A 15,965-nucleotide genomic window follows, 5' to 3' on the forward strand; every position below is an offset into this window, starting at 1 on the left:
TAGGTCATACTACGATTTGTGCGGATAGGATGATAGAACCGAACATTAGTTTGAAACGCACTATAGAATGATGCTTTTGATATGCAAATGACCTTAGTTATTTATAGGCGAAATAACGTGCATTCAAACGACACAGAGATTTTTAAAAAGTGGAATTAAGTCAACTTCGTGCATTTTATATGATGATTTGTATATACAACCTGTCGGGGTTTGGGTTTGTTTTCATGTAAATGCAAAGAAAACAAATATCGAATAGGAATAAACGTAACATTTGCAAAAAACTTTGGGTCTAAATAATTGAACAGGATAATAGTGTTGGTGCTTTTACTTTTACTACAAGGAAATACCGTGAAATGCCACAACAGCGTTAATTGTTTTTCAGTACTCGGCGTTAATTAATTTTAGCCAAAATATAATATATTAATACTGTTTCTTTAATTTGTAGTTTATTTATTTATTTTCGACTGTCTATCACTGCAAAAATTATCATCATCATCTCCATTAGTATTATTAGCATTTATTAGTATTATTAACATTTATTAGTATTATTAACATTTATTAGTATTATTAGCATTTATTAGTATTATTAACATTTATTAGTATTATTAGCATTTATTAGTATTATTAACATTTATTAGTATTATTAGCATTTATTAGTATTATTAACATTTATTAGTATTATTAGCATTTATTCAAAACCACCCCATCGAAAACCGCCCCCTTTTACTTCCGCGTTCATTTGACAAAAGGTGCACATAGGCTTTAAGCATTGTGTTTTGATTACGTCATGTTTCGTTCACAAATCAAGAATCGATGAACCATTACGAACACATTGCGGGGAAAATGCAGTAATTTTCAGGCACGGCGGAGCAGTGGGGCTCTGAATAAAAATTTTTATTGTTAGTAAATTTTAAGGCAGAGATGAATTTTAATTGGCACGATTTTGATCGATATAGAAAATATACCTGAAATAAGTAACTACATATCGTAAGGCAGTGCTAAAAACAATTGTATGGCGTGTATTGGTTTATATTTTTATATTAATATTTATTTTGTGCAAAACCAAAGAAATAAAATAATAAAAAGTAAATAAACATTCATTTTTTTGGTGCTTTTTTATATTTTGTCATGGTGTTAGAGTACTATGTAGTCTCTGTAACCACCTTTTCCTGACATATGAAAAAGAGTTATAACGTTTTTGTCAGTGATATTTGCTAACAAAAGTTTGGACTTTATATATTAAATAAATATATTTTTTGAGTACCACAATTAAAACTTTTTGGACCAATGTGGAAGTGAATGGTGCCCTTTATTGTAAAAAAAAAGAAGCCATATAGTTTTATAGAGAAATGCATTTAAACTGATTTCTTCATATCAACAAGTACTAGATCATTTCCAAGTATATTTGGTAGGAAGTTGCACTGTCCCATGAAAGGGGCGGGACATAGGCATGTGGTAAAGCGGTCGGTCTAGCATCGATCTCTATCTGAGGGCCCATTGGGCTTTTTCTCGTTCTGGCCATTTTTGGTGTGCAATTTGGAAAACAATCTGCTCAGAAATGAATAACTTGCAGTAAATTACAGTGTGAAACAAGGAATTTCTTGGGGCAGGAATATAAATTATTTTGCAAGGCCGTACGTAGCTAGGATTGTATGTGTGTGTTGGGGGGGGGGGGGGGGGTGAATTCTTGGACCTATTGCGCTATTTCTCGTTCCAGCCAGTGCACCACGACTGGTATATAAAAGGCCGTGGTATGTGCTATCCTGTCTGTGTGTTGGTGCATATAAAAGATCCTTTGCTACTAATGGAAGAATGTAGCGAGTTTCCCCTCTAAGACTCAGACTGTCAAAATTAAAAGTTAATGTGCTCTAGTGGTTTCGTTAAAAAAAAACTTTACAGGCGGTGGGGTCAAATCATACCCACCCAGAAACAAAATATTGCTTGAGGGAATGTTCGACCCCGAAACCCCTGTGCACATGCACCTGCGTCAGATGTATCTAGAGCAAAACAGACGCATGATTTCCTTGTTCGTGAGTACAACAATTATATACACCAGTGAACTGATTTATTTATATTTCAAGATCAAATATTTAAAGCTATACCCTCACCCTACTAAAGCTTTAATCTGTCGCCTGCTTCTTTCTGTTTAACTCCGTGATTAATTAACACCACGGTAGGAAATTATTTTACATCATTTTGATTTAAGGTATATATTACAAATATTAACATATCATGTAATCTGAAAGTTATTGTCAATATATACATGTCTATGCCTATGATGTTTTCCCCCAAACAGAAACCCCTAATACAAATACTATATAGTTACATATATAACGTTACTATAACATATCTGACGTTATTGTTTGGGGATACCTGTGGTTTACACTAGGGGTGACTATTGCGGTCGGTTTTACTATTGCAATAGTATTGCGATAGTTAAAATACTATTGTGATAGTATTGCCATAGTGATAGTACTATTGCAATAGTATTGTGAATTGTTAAATTGCTTGATAACAGTAATATGAATAGATATTACGCAAAACTGTTTACCTGAGTCTTCCAATATGTATGTAGGTATATAGGTATGTATGTGCGTGTTGGTGTGAGTGTGCGCGCGTATGTACGTGTATTTGTGCTTGTATGTATGTCTGTGTTTGTACTTAGTTATTTGTAATAATGTCATTAGGGAGTGAAATCATACGTTGGTCGTAGACCATATTTCATTATGCATAGTATTGAAACTATCGATAGTTGAGCAAACAACTGCGATGTGTATCGATAGCTGAATTAACTATCGATGCATTGCTATCGAGGTACTGACTATCGCAACATATCGATAGTTCGATGTATTGTTACACCACTAGTTTACACTGACAACGCGGGGCCCATTTTGGGCAACGGAGAGCGCAATGTTAGCCAAGCTAACATGGCAGGAACACGTTCTACAAGTAAACCTACTGGCAAGGAGAAACATGCTGACATTACGGAAATAAATTCGGCAGCATTAGTAGGAATCCAGCGTTCCCCAAACTTGAATTGCGTCGTCGGTGACATTTTAAATGATTCACCAAACATTGCTAGTAACGCACAGTTACAATAGTCATAGTCAATGGCCCACTTAAGACACCACTGGTTCTTTTACACCCATGTCGATCAAAGAAAACAAATATGTCGTGGAGAGTACATTAATTTGGCAATACTACTAAAATAAATCAAATTGAGAGTTCGCAAAAGCAGGGTCCAGTAATGTTGACGTCCCAAACTGCATTCACCTAACGACAAAAACACGAATAGGTGCGATACGTGAAACAAAATAGATCGCAATCAGTTGACGTAAAAAATCAACAATGTGCACGTAAAACAAATCCATTCTAGTAAACAAAAGTGAAGCACCGTTCAGTAAACAGGAAAGAGTGCAACGTTCCTAACTGCGTTCAGGCACATGCGTTTGCAAAAGGTATCGTACCGCGCATGTGCGGTTGGTCATTTTTAATTTTTAGTGTCACTACATAAAAAAATATATGTTTTTTTTGACTATGCACAGTTGACAAACACTTGTTTATTATTATTATTATTATTATTATGTTTTTTAAAGGAAAAATTCAGTTTGTCAAGCGTTCTGATCCGGTCCGCGTTTGACCAACACCTATCGCTAACACTTGATGTCAATACAGTCAAGGTATCCAAATAATGATTGGTCCGAAATAAATGTCCAATTGTGGGTCCTGCACATCGTGAGTTAAAATAATGTAGCCAACAACAACAACAACACACACACACACACACACACACACACACACACACACACACACACACACACAGATACACACATAGACACAGACACACACAGACACACACGCACACACACACACACACACACACACACAGACACACACACACGCACGCACATCGTTGTTGAAGCAGATCAGTCTAACAAGGTAGAATTGAAAGGGATGTGTTGGGACTATAACACAAAAATGTGTAAATATGGTGAAAAAAGGCAGGTTCAAGCATATATCTGCGCAATGTCAGGGTCCACACCCGACACAGGTTAGGTTTCGTCCCAACCCCACCATCAAAAGTGCTAAACACAGGTGTATGTGAGAAGTTGAATATGAATAACACATTATTACAGTTAGGAACACTACAGTTAACGTGAAGGTGTTATGCTCAATATTAGTTGATTATCCCAATAAAGTGATGGCTGAGGAATTGGCGTACGGTTTTTTGAAATTATATTGGTGATCATGTGAAAATGGAATCGAGTAATCTTAGATCCGTATTCGAGTTGCCAGAAATAGTACAAGAGAAACAGACAAAGAGATAGAACTAGGCAGGTCAGCGGGCCCATTTATGTCACCACCCTTTTAAAAGTTAAGAATTAGTCATATTGGTTTAGAACCAAAGAAGGTAAATGGAGACTACCGGCTTATACATCATTCATCGTACCTGATGGATAGTTCAATCACATTAATGATTCGGAAGCACCTATTCAAATTTTGACGAAGCTGTTAAAATGACCCAAAGGCAAGGTTACGGTTCATATATTTTGAGGCTAAAATGGATATCAAAAGTGCATTCAAATTACGTCTTATACGACCGGACGATTTTCAGTTACTAGGTTTTAAATTTCGGAATAAATTATATTTTGATAACTGCTTACCAATGGGCTGCAAAGGTGAGTTGTGCGATTTTTCAGAAGATTTTCACTTTCATTCAATGGGTAGTAGAGAAGAGACTTCTAGGGGCATAACTGGTGCATTACACTGGTGGTTTTCTTCTCGTAGGCACAGATTCAGAACATTGCTGACATGCTCTCAATACATTGCTCCAATTGTGTTCAGAAAAACACACTTTCGGGCCCACTCTTTCAGGATTGGCGCTTCAACTATGCAAAGGGTCAACCCGGATAATATTCAACGCTGGGGGCGGTGGACATCTAGTGCATATCTTAAGTACATTAGAATTCCGTGGCTGTTTTGAGGTTGTATTCATATTTATGTACACTGATTGTTTTTCAGATATGTGGATAGTTGGTTCGTCGATCATCTACTGGGCTCACAGGAGAGCAGTCATCCGTGCATTGGGTAGCAACATTGGCTTACAGAGTTGTACGTTTTTCTGGTTTGGTCAACGGGGTCTCAAGTGGAGAGCGGTAGTACCGACAGTAATCCAGAAGCTTAAAGCGACATTCCTGAGTTTGCTGCATTGTAATTTGTTTCCGACTAATAAAATATTTCTACGCAATGTCAGGGTCCATATTTTCCCGTTTAAAATATCAGGTCTGTATATTCAATGTGTTTCTGGTCACCTCAATATTTGTAAGAAGCCCAACCTGGATTTTGTCTTCAAATAATTTCGTACGTACAACAAACAAAAATATTTTAGGCAAAAAAATGAAATTGAACCTAATACAATCATTAGAACGACCAAAAACACGTTTAATATACAGCCACTAATATTTTATGCAGAAACATATATTTGATATGTAATTACAATCGTTAAAAAGTCTGTTAGTCGATAACATCTTAAAAATTGCAGCAAACTCAGGAATGTCCCTTCAAACGATACTCGGTACCTGATATTATTATAGTACATCTGGGTTCAAATGATATTGTTGATAACTCAAGCAGAGATATGGGAGAAATGATTTGTCATGGTTTGAGGGAGGTACAAAAATATTTGCTAAAAAACAAAATAATGTGGTCAACCCTTCTTCCACATCCGTTTAAACACATACCAAGAGGGTTTGCAAACATCCTTTAAAGAGAACATGAAGGTGTTTTATGGTCTTTGAAATGCGTGCTGTAACTTGTTCATAAAAAAAATCCACAGTATGCACGAGTATGTTGTCAATGGATTGTATGGTGTCAATGAATTGTGGGATGTCCTCGTATAAAAGAGTCCTGTGGCGGACTGGTGGTGACCGGGCGCGTTCTCAACGTTGGGGACCCTCGTTCGAGAATGGTGACCTAAAGGTATTTGGGTAGGTGCACACCACCGTGTATTGGGGTACACTAATACGGTATGGGTATGAATACTTTCATGCTGGGTACCCTCTTGAACGGACACAGTCGTCATACTCACGTGGAGTGCATCAAGTGGGCCCTTTTCTGTGAAGACCCTAGGAAGGGCACGGCTGTGTTGCCAGTACGAACTCCGGCTGGAGTAGCCGCATTAGTTGGCGTCCGGTCACCACAGGTCTGCAGTGGTCTCTCCAGTATTCAGGAAAGTGATGGAGGGAATCGGTAGAGCTGGTTCCACTTATAGGAAGGGATGGTACCTAAGATTTGCAAGGTACAAGTACTTCGAACATGTCTTGTAAACGACGATGAACCTGATTACTCTGGTAGTTCAAGACGATGGCATGACTTGTGATTTTGGATGGCGGCCTAAATAAACGGATGGCGGATATTACTATCGGTGCCAATGGATGGCGGGCGTGTTGGAAATTAGTCTTAAGAGATGGCGGGCCCACCATTGCTTATGACATGTAAGCGAGACCCTTGGAGTGTGTTATATGATTCGTTTTATTATAAAATGTTAATAAACGCTACAGCCAGTTTTTATCCATTAATATTGTCCTTGCCTTATCAATTATTTAGACATACATATTGGAGTTACGGAATATTTAATAATCCATATTGTCTTTATTTTGTGGCATGAAGAGACAAATGTTGTTATCTAGATTCGGGCATTTTCGTTTAATTCGGGCAAAACCCAGTCTGCCCCCCCCCCCCCCCCCCACCACACACACACAAATGGGAGCCCATACACCTACGAGAGCACCAAGACCAGTTTTTGTCAAATTTTCAAACATGTAGGCCTATCTCGAGTCAAACATGTAGGCCTATCTCGAGTCAAACATGTAGGCCTATCTCGAGTCAAACACGTAGGCCTATCTCGAGTCAAACAGGAAGGCCTATCTCGAGTCAAACATGTAGGCCTATCTCGAGTCAAACATGTAGGCCTATCTCGAGTCAAACATGTAGGCCTATCTCGAGTCAAACATGTAGGCCTATCTCGAGTCAAACATGTAGGCCTATCTCGAGTCAAACATGTAGGCCTATCTCGAGTCAAACATGTAGGCCTATCTCGAGTCAAACATGTAGGCCTATCTCGAGTCAAACAGGAAGGCCTATCTCGAGTCAAACATGTAGGCCTATCTCGAGTCAAACATGTAGGCCTATCTCGAGTCAAACATGTAGGCCTATCTCGAGTCAAACACGTAGGCCTATCTCGAGTCAAACATGTAGGCCTATCTCGAGTCAAACACGTAGGCCTATCTCGAGTCAAACATGTAGGCCTATCTCGAGTCAAACACGTAGGCCTATCTCGAGTCAAACAGGAAGGCCTATCTCGAGTCAAACATGTAGGCCTATCTCGAGTCAAACATGTAGGCCTATCTCGAGTCAAACATGTAGGCCTATCTCGAGTCAAACAGGAAGGCCTATCTCGAGTCAAACAGGAAGGCCTATCTCGAGTCAAATATGTAGGCCTATCTCGAGTCAAACATGTAGGCCTATCTCGAGTCAAACATGTAGGCCTATCTCGAGTCAAACATGTAGGCCTATCTCGAGTCAAACAGGAAGGCCTATCTCGAGTCAAACATGTAGGCCTATCTCGAGTCAAACATGTAGGCCTATCTCGAGTCAAACATGTAGGCCTATCTCGAGTCAAACATGTAGGCCTATCTCGAGTCAAACATGTAGGCCTATCTCGAGTCAAACAGGAAGGCATTTCATTATAAGACTGCAGTCTGTGACATTCGTTTATTGTTTTAAAACCGGTGATAACCGATCAACTTCCAATACTTCCCGTTTTCATGCAGTTCACACATCATAAAGAAAATGTTTATTTTTACTAATTTAGCAAAGAAATATTTATATCTCAGGCGCTTTGTTGTTCGTTCGATACGAACATGGTGAATAACTGTGTGAAGTGGTGGAACTAAATTATACAAATGAGCTAAAAAAAAAAAAAAAAAAAAAAAAAAAAAAGAAGAGAGAGAAAAAAGAGGGCATCTTGTCTGAAAGGGGGGGGGGGTCGAACCCCCGAACCCTCCTGTATCCGCTTCTGATATGTCTAAATTACCATATGTTAGACATCTAACAGCTCTAGTGGTGTCGTTAAAACTTCTAAACAAACTTCTTCTTCACTCCATAATGCAATTATGGTGCACTTAGACACGCACGCGTCATTATTTAAGCCTGATGTGAAAGACTGACTTACCGTTTCTTTCATGGTTTATAAATGTTAAAAAGGGCGAAATGACCCAACTTCTAGAACGAGATGACTCAGCCGAACTGGTGACAAGGGCAAAACAACTCGGCAGTGACAGAACAGAACAGAACTTTATTACACCCAGGGCGTTAGGCAACGGCATATGGGGAAACATGAATAATTACATAATATAATATGTGACAAGACAGGACAGGGTTTACAGGAGAACATTAAATAGTAAATAATATACGGGGTAGTATATGAATAGTTAAATTATATAAATACATTAATACTGAAATTCAATGAGTGGATATAGCAAAAATACATATATACAATAAGCCAATAATATTCGGTATAGTAGAGTAATTGAAGTTCATTATATAATTTGTTATACAATGTCATGTACTAGTATATTTCGATTTATTAAAATAGGGATATCTGTGATATAATAATAAAGCATATTTAACTCGAGTGATGTGGTATATGTTGCTACAAATAGCTATGGTCTTTTAAATTTATCATTAATTTCTTTAATTAATTTGCTGACTTTTCTTAGGACACCTGTTTTATTACTAGTCATTAACTCTTTAAATTTTAGGGTACTGGGGTTCACATAATAATATTGTTTTAGGAGTGTTTTTCGAGACTTAGTAAAGAAGGCACAAGTGAATAGATAATGATATTCATCACCAATATCGTTAGAATCACAAAGTGTGCATAACCTATTTTCTACTGGTGTATTATTCCACCGTCCTATTTCAATCGGGAGGTAAGGATTTGATGTTCTGAATTTAAGAATAGTGATCTATAGTTTTTCAGGCATTATGGTGAGGTATTTTTCAAAAATTAGCTGATTTTTAAAAATTGTATAATTTTTTCCTGTAGACGATGATGCAATGTTATTGTTCCACGTTTGAAGGTACTGGTCATGCTGCCTCAATTTGATATATTCAAGAAGTTGTTTTTTTGTTGAAAATCTTCAAGACAACCATATATCCGTCATACCTAGGTTGTTAAATAATTGTTTGATATGTTGGATCCAAGTATAGTTGTGTCCATTTACGGATGAGTCCTGTAACATAAATGCATGCAATAGAAAGTATAGTTTTGTTTGTTTTCCTGATACAATTGTGGCCCAGAAATGTAGCATTCTTTGTTGAATAATTTGTTTAATCGGTCTACGTCCTAGTTCTCCGTATAATATAAATATCGGTGTACCTTTTTTAACCGGGAGCAGGCGTCTCAGAAATTTATGTGTATGTTTTCAATGATGTCAGTGTTTTCATAACCCCATAATTCACATCCATACAGAAGAATAGGTAATACCATTGTGTCAAACAATTTTATCTTACATTCTATTGATATATTGTTATCTTTAGATTTAGATAAAACGAAATACATTGCTTTTGTAGCTTGTTGGGATAAACATTTTCTTGTTGTGTTGAACTTGTTTTGCTTATTAAAAGTTAAACCTAAGTATTTATATTCTTTAACGTTTTCGAGAACCGTATTTCCGATGGTGAATGTTTTCTTGTAATCATTGGTTGTACCATTGAAAATTAATATTTTTGTCTTGTTGATATTGATTTTAAGCTTCCATTTATTACAATAATTGTAGAACATGTTAAGGGTATGTTGTAAGTCACGTGGGTTCGTTGCTAGGAGGGCTGTGTCGTCCGCATATAGCAGGGAAAGCAAGCAAATACCAGCTTCAAGAAATATATCGAGATCATCGATAACAGGAGAGACTCCAATGCAGTTTTGGCTAAGAAGATACGTTTCCAGGTCATTTAAATATAAAGAAAATAGGACAGGTGACACATTTTCACCTTTACGCACGCCGATGTTACATGCGAATAGTTCCGAGTATATATTGTTAGTGCAAATGCAAGATTTAATACCTTGATACATTTGGTGGATAATTTGAAAACTTTTTCCATTTATATTATTGTCTAATAATTTTTGCCACAAGCAGGTTCTGGGGATCATATCAAAGGCCTTTTGAAAATCGATAAAAGCACAGTATAGTTTCCGTTATTGGTCTGTAGTTTTCGGGCATCAGTCGGGTTCCTTTATTTTTAAAAATCGGTTTAATAATTCCTATTAACTATTTATTAGGAAAAATACTATGGTCTAGCATAAGGTTAAATAGTTTAACGTAAATCGGGATCATCAGATCGATAGAAGATTTTATATACTCGTTTACAATGTTATCTATTCCAGTTGCTTTGCCATTTTTCAGTTGTTTAGTTGCATTTCTTATTTCGCCTTCTTCAGTTTTTCTGTTTGAGATATTATCGTTATTTATATCGATATCGTCAGGATTTAATTCGTTCTCGTGATCAGATTCAAGCAGCTCTACTTCATTAAGGTTTTTATAAATTTTAAAAAAATCTTCTATGGGCGGTAGGTTTTTCTCCTGTTTCTCAGATTTAAGGATTTTATAAAAAGCTTTGGGTTCGTTTACTCTCAGATTTCTCATTTGCTTTTCAATTTTAAATTTCTGAGCGGACTGACAAAAGAGTAAACAGAAAATTTTGTTTTCTTAACGACACCACTAAAGCACATTGATTTATTAATCATCAGCTATTGGATGTCAAACATTTGGTAATTGTTTTACCGGTTTAATGTTATTTTGTTTAACGACACCACTAGAGCACATTGATTTACAAATCATCGGCTATTGGTCCGACGCCATATAACCGTAAATAAAATGTGTTGAGTGCGTCGTTAAATAAAACATTTCCTTCTTAATCGGCTATTGGATGTCAAACATATGGTAACTTTTTTACCGGTTTAATGTTATTTTGTTTAACGACACCACTAGAGCACATTGATTTATTAATCAGCGGCTATTAGATGTGAAACATTTGGTAATTTTGACATGTAGTCTTAGAGAGGAAACCGGCTAAAATATGTTATATGCATCATCCCACATACAGGATAGCACATTCCACGGTCTTTGACATACCAGTCGTGTTGCACTGGCTGGAACGAGAAATAGCCCAATGACCCCACCGACGAGGCTCGATCCCAACCAGACCGCACAGAAACCGAGCGCCAAATGCATTAATGCAAAACATATCTGGGGAAAGGAGGTGATATTGTTGTTGTTTTTTTCAAATTGGTGGTAGGATAAACAAAATAGATGTAGGCCGTATCTGCTGTATAATGAGTGAGGGATAAGTTTGAGGTGAGCGGAACTTGGAATAAAAAAATTGAAGTTAGGTCAGAGACCTAAAACTAAAAGTAGCTGACTCACTCACTCTACTCATGTCTGGAAAAAAACTTAAGTCCAAACATTAAATTTAAAAAGCTCGGCCGAAAAGGTTTTAAGGTGATTTGATCAATTTAGACGGGCTGCGAAAATAGAGTGCGTCGGACTGTTTACAAAAAATAAACTTAAAATTTTGAACACCGGCCAAAACATTTAAAGTCCGACTGAGCCCTTACCTAGAGGCGAGGGTTCTTGGACAGTTTGGCCGCGGGACTCATGGCGTGTTGATCGGCTACTCGGCTCTGTAGTTCCGGAGAAAGTCTCTCACGTTAAAGGGACAGTCCTGAGTTTGCTGCAATTGTTAAGATGATATCGACTAACAGAGACTTTTTAACGATTGTAGTTACATATAAAATATATTTTTTTCTGCATAAAATATGAGTGGCTGTATATTAAACATGTTTCTGATGGTTCTAATATTTGTACTAGGTTTGGGCTTCTTACAAATATTAAGACGACCAGAAACACATTGAATATACAGACACTGATATTCTAAACAAGAAAATATATTTAGTATGTAAGTTTAATCGTAGAAATATTTTATCAGTCGGAAACATCTTACAATGCAGCAAACTCAGGAATGTCTCTTTAAGGTAACAAGTCGAGATAACCCCGTTGTAGTCCTGTTGGAGGGCCATCTTGAGAATGCGATGTTGAGTTGCATTCTCCATCTCTGGCTTGAGAACAGCTTGCCGGTACAGCCCGTCCCGCGTACATGTCACGAAGAAATTCGAGCTGACGTTGCTCCCCATGATCTGGTACTTCCCTGTACCCGATGGTAGTGGACGCCAGAAAGTCTCCTTGATGGGGATGACCATCTGGGATCAGTGTAGTCCCCCAGAATCGCGTTACGGTACTGGCGGGGCAGCTTGCCGCACACGATCACCCAAAGACAGAGGGTTGGTTTCAGCGAAGCCTTTTATGAAGCCTTCCTCTTCTTGGTTTCCCGGTACGCGTCTGCTGCCGGCTACGCAGCAACAACGGGTGGAGACACAGATGGACGGTCAGCACTCGGGTGATCTGTTTCCATCTGCGCTTGTGCCGCAACAGAAGGACCTCCACTGTCAGTGGAGCTGACAGCTTTGGTTGTCCCCTGAACCGCTCCTAACGTGGCCTGCAGTAGAGGTGACTATTGCGGTCAGTTTTACTATTGCAATAGTATTGCAATAGTTAAAATACTATTGTGATAGTATCGCAATAGTGATAATACTATATTGCAATAGTATTGCAATAGTATCGTGAATTCTTAAATCGCTTGATAACAGTAATATGAATAGATATTTCGCAAAACTATTTACCTCAGTCTTCCAATATGAATGTATGTATGTATGAATGTATGTATGTATGTATGTATGTATGTATGTATGTATGTGTTGATGTATGAATATCTATATATTGTATGTATGTCGAGGATGACTGTTACATACATAGCTATTAACGCACTGGTGAAGGGGATAATTAAATCCTTTCTGGCCTCACAAATTGTCCCGTGCCGTTGCTGGGACTCGAACCTATGACACCGAATCGCCCGCAACTTGCAAATTTGCCACGATACCTTCTGAGCTATTGAGGCATGCATAAAAAGGATGCTCTTTAACTCAGCCATAAGCATGGGGCCTACAAGTTACGCGGTCGATCTCGCTTACGTCCATAAAACAGTGGGCAGACCTGGCATGTTTGTATGTATGAATGTATGTATGTATGTATGTATGTATGTATGTTTGTATGTATGTATGGGGCGGGAAGTAGCCCAGTGGTAAAGCGCTCGCTTGATGCGCGGTCGGTTTGGGATCGATCCCTGTCAGTGGGCCCATTAGGCTATTTCTCGTTCCAGTCAGAGCACCACGACTAGTATGATGTCAAAGGCCGTGGTATGTGCTATCCTGTCTGTTGGATGGTGGTGCATATGGGGGATGCCTTACTGCGTTGGGAAAATGTGGCGGGTTTCCCCTGATGACTGTGTGTCGGAGTTGTCAAATGTTTGACATCCAATAGCCGATGATTAATTAATCAATGTACTCCAGTGGTGTCGTTAAAAAAAAGAGAAAACAAGTGAAAAAAAAGTATATATGTATGTATGCAGGCAGGTATGTGTTTGTATCTTTGTGTTTGTATGTGTGTCTGTATTTGTACTTAGCTATTCGTAATAATGTCACAAGGTAGTGAAATTATGCGTTGGTCACACACCATATTTCACTATGCGTACTATCGAGTTGAGCAAACAATTGCAATAGTTATCAATAGTTGAATTAACTATCGATGCACTGACTATCACAACATATCGATAGTTCGATGTATTGTTACACCACTAGTCTGCAGTCAAGTAGTGGGGGGCGTCGAAGCAGAACAAAGCGTCCCCGGCAGTTGAGCCGCTGGTTTTGGTCCCCTCCCCCATGAGTCGTTTCTGCCTGTCTCGCCTACTTCTTGGAAACAAGTGGGACCGCCTCTGGCGGTTAAGCCGCCGGGTTTGGTCCCCCTGTGGTCGCCTTCTCCTCCTATTGTTAGATCGCCACGTAACGTCATGATATATTTCTTCTGTTGGAACATTTCCAGAAATTTGAATTAAAATTATCTTTATTTAATTATTAAATTAACATTTATTTAATTATACTGCTGTGCAAACATACCTGGCAAAGCGACCCTCCAATCCTACCCCCTCCCCACACACAGCCAAAATGAATCGAATGCTATTTAATTAAATATTAACTTACAGTCAATGACATGACATTGTGTCATTATTTAGCTTCGTATTCAATCAGTTTTAGATATTTTATCGTAATTGCACTTCATATCCCTTTTTCATAGGTACAGTTGTTTAAATTACATTTTTGTTTTTAAATTTTTCAAATACGATCAGATGCATTGGTAATCATCAAACTTTTAATTTTTATTTCAACTTATTTTCGTGCTTATATCTGAATAAGGTTCAAGCACGCTCTCCTGGGCACACACCTAAGTTATCTGGGCTGTCTTTTCAGGACAGTGGCTTAGTTGTTAGTTGGTTAGTGGTTAGTGAGAGGGAAGTGGCCTTACACCTACCCACTGAGCCCTTAACAACTCGCTCTGGGTTGGAGCAGGTACCGGGCTGTGAACCCTGTACCTACCAGCCTGTAGTCCGGTGGCTTAACCACAACGCCACCGAGGCCGGTCATCAGACTTAAAGGGTCATTCCTGAGTTTGTTGCATTGTAAGATGTTTCCGACTAATAAAATATTTCTACCATTAAACTTACATATTAAATACATTTTCGTGTTTAGAATATGTCTGTATATTCAATGTGTTAATGGTCGTCTTAATATTTGTAAGAAGCCCAAACAGGATTTTGTCGTACGTACGATAAAATAATATTTTAGGAAAAAAATGACCTAGTACAGAACAACGTTTAATATACAGCCACTAATATTTTATGCAGAAAAATATATTTGATATGTAATTACGATCGTTAAAAAGTCTTTGTTAGTCGATACAATCTTTAAAATTTCAGCAAACTCAGGAATGTCATTTAGATAAGAAGAAACGAAACAAAGGGAGATAATTTAATGTTGAACTTCTACAAAAAAGTAAATACGTTTTCTATATTTTCGCTGTAACTAAACTACAGTGAAAATGTGACTTTTCACAGGATATCGCTTTTATGGTTTCTGTAGATCTATATATTTCATTGCTCCGTTTGTTTGTGTGTGTGTGTGTGTGTGTATGTGTGTGTATGTGTGTGTGTGTGTGTCTCTCTCTAGTGGGTCCAGATCGAGTTTCAACGACTAAGTGGGTAGGTGCAAGACTATAAGACTCCATCATATGCAGTCATGTAGAATAGAAAAAGTACACCCGAGGTGGTGAAATTTCGACTTGGGACGAGGCTTGCCGAGTCCCATAGTCGAAATTTTCGTCACCGAGGGTGTACTTTTGCTATCCCACATGGCCGTATATGATGGTCTTTTTCTCTCATTCATTCGCTAAATAAACCAAATTAACAAGATAAATTTTAAAATGATTTTAACAAAAAAAGAAAGAAAGAAAAAGATTTTTTTTAAAAATTTAAACCTCTGGCTAATGACCCCACGTCACCACCTCATATATAACGTCATATATTACCAACCACGTCATGTTAAACGCAAGCGCGTGATATCCCATGTAAGATAGAAATTTCTTACATAGCTTTCTTTCATGGGATACCGCTGTTCCATATACCTGAGAATGAGAGAAAATTACAGTATCTTCTCACTCACTAACCACTAACAACTAACCCACTGTCCTGGACATACAACCCTGATTGTTGAGGTATGTGCCCAGGACAGCGTGCTTGAACCTTGATTAGATATAAGCACGAACAGAATTTGAAATGAAATGAAATACTTTCGTACTTATTTCCAGTTATGGTTAAAACTCGCAACCATATACCTCAGCTCTCTGTGAAAAGCTAATGTTAATTTATTAATATTAATGAAACGAGCTGGTATCACAAAG

The sequence above is a fragment of the Gigantopelta aegis genome, chromosome 14 (genome assembly GCF_016097555.1).
Source record: "Gigantopelta aegis isolate Gae_Host chromosome 14, Gae_host_genome, whole genome shotgun sequence".
Taxonomy (NCBI): Eukaryota; Metazoa; Mollusca; class Gastropoda; order Neomphalida; family Peltospiridae; genus Gigantopelta; species Gigantopelta aegis.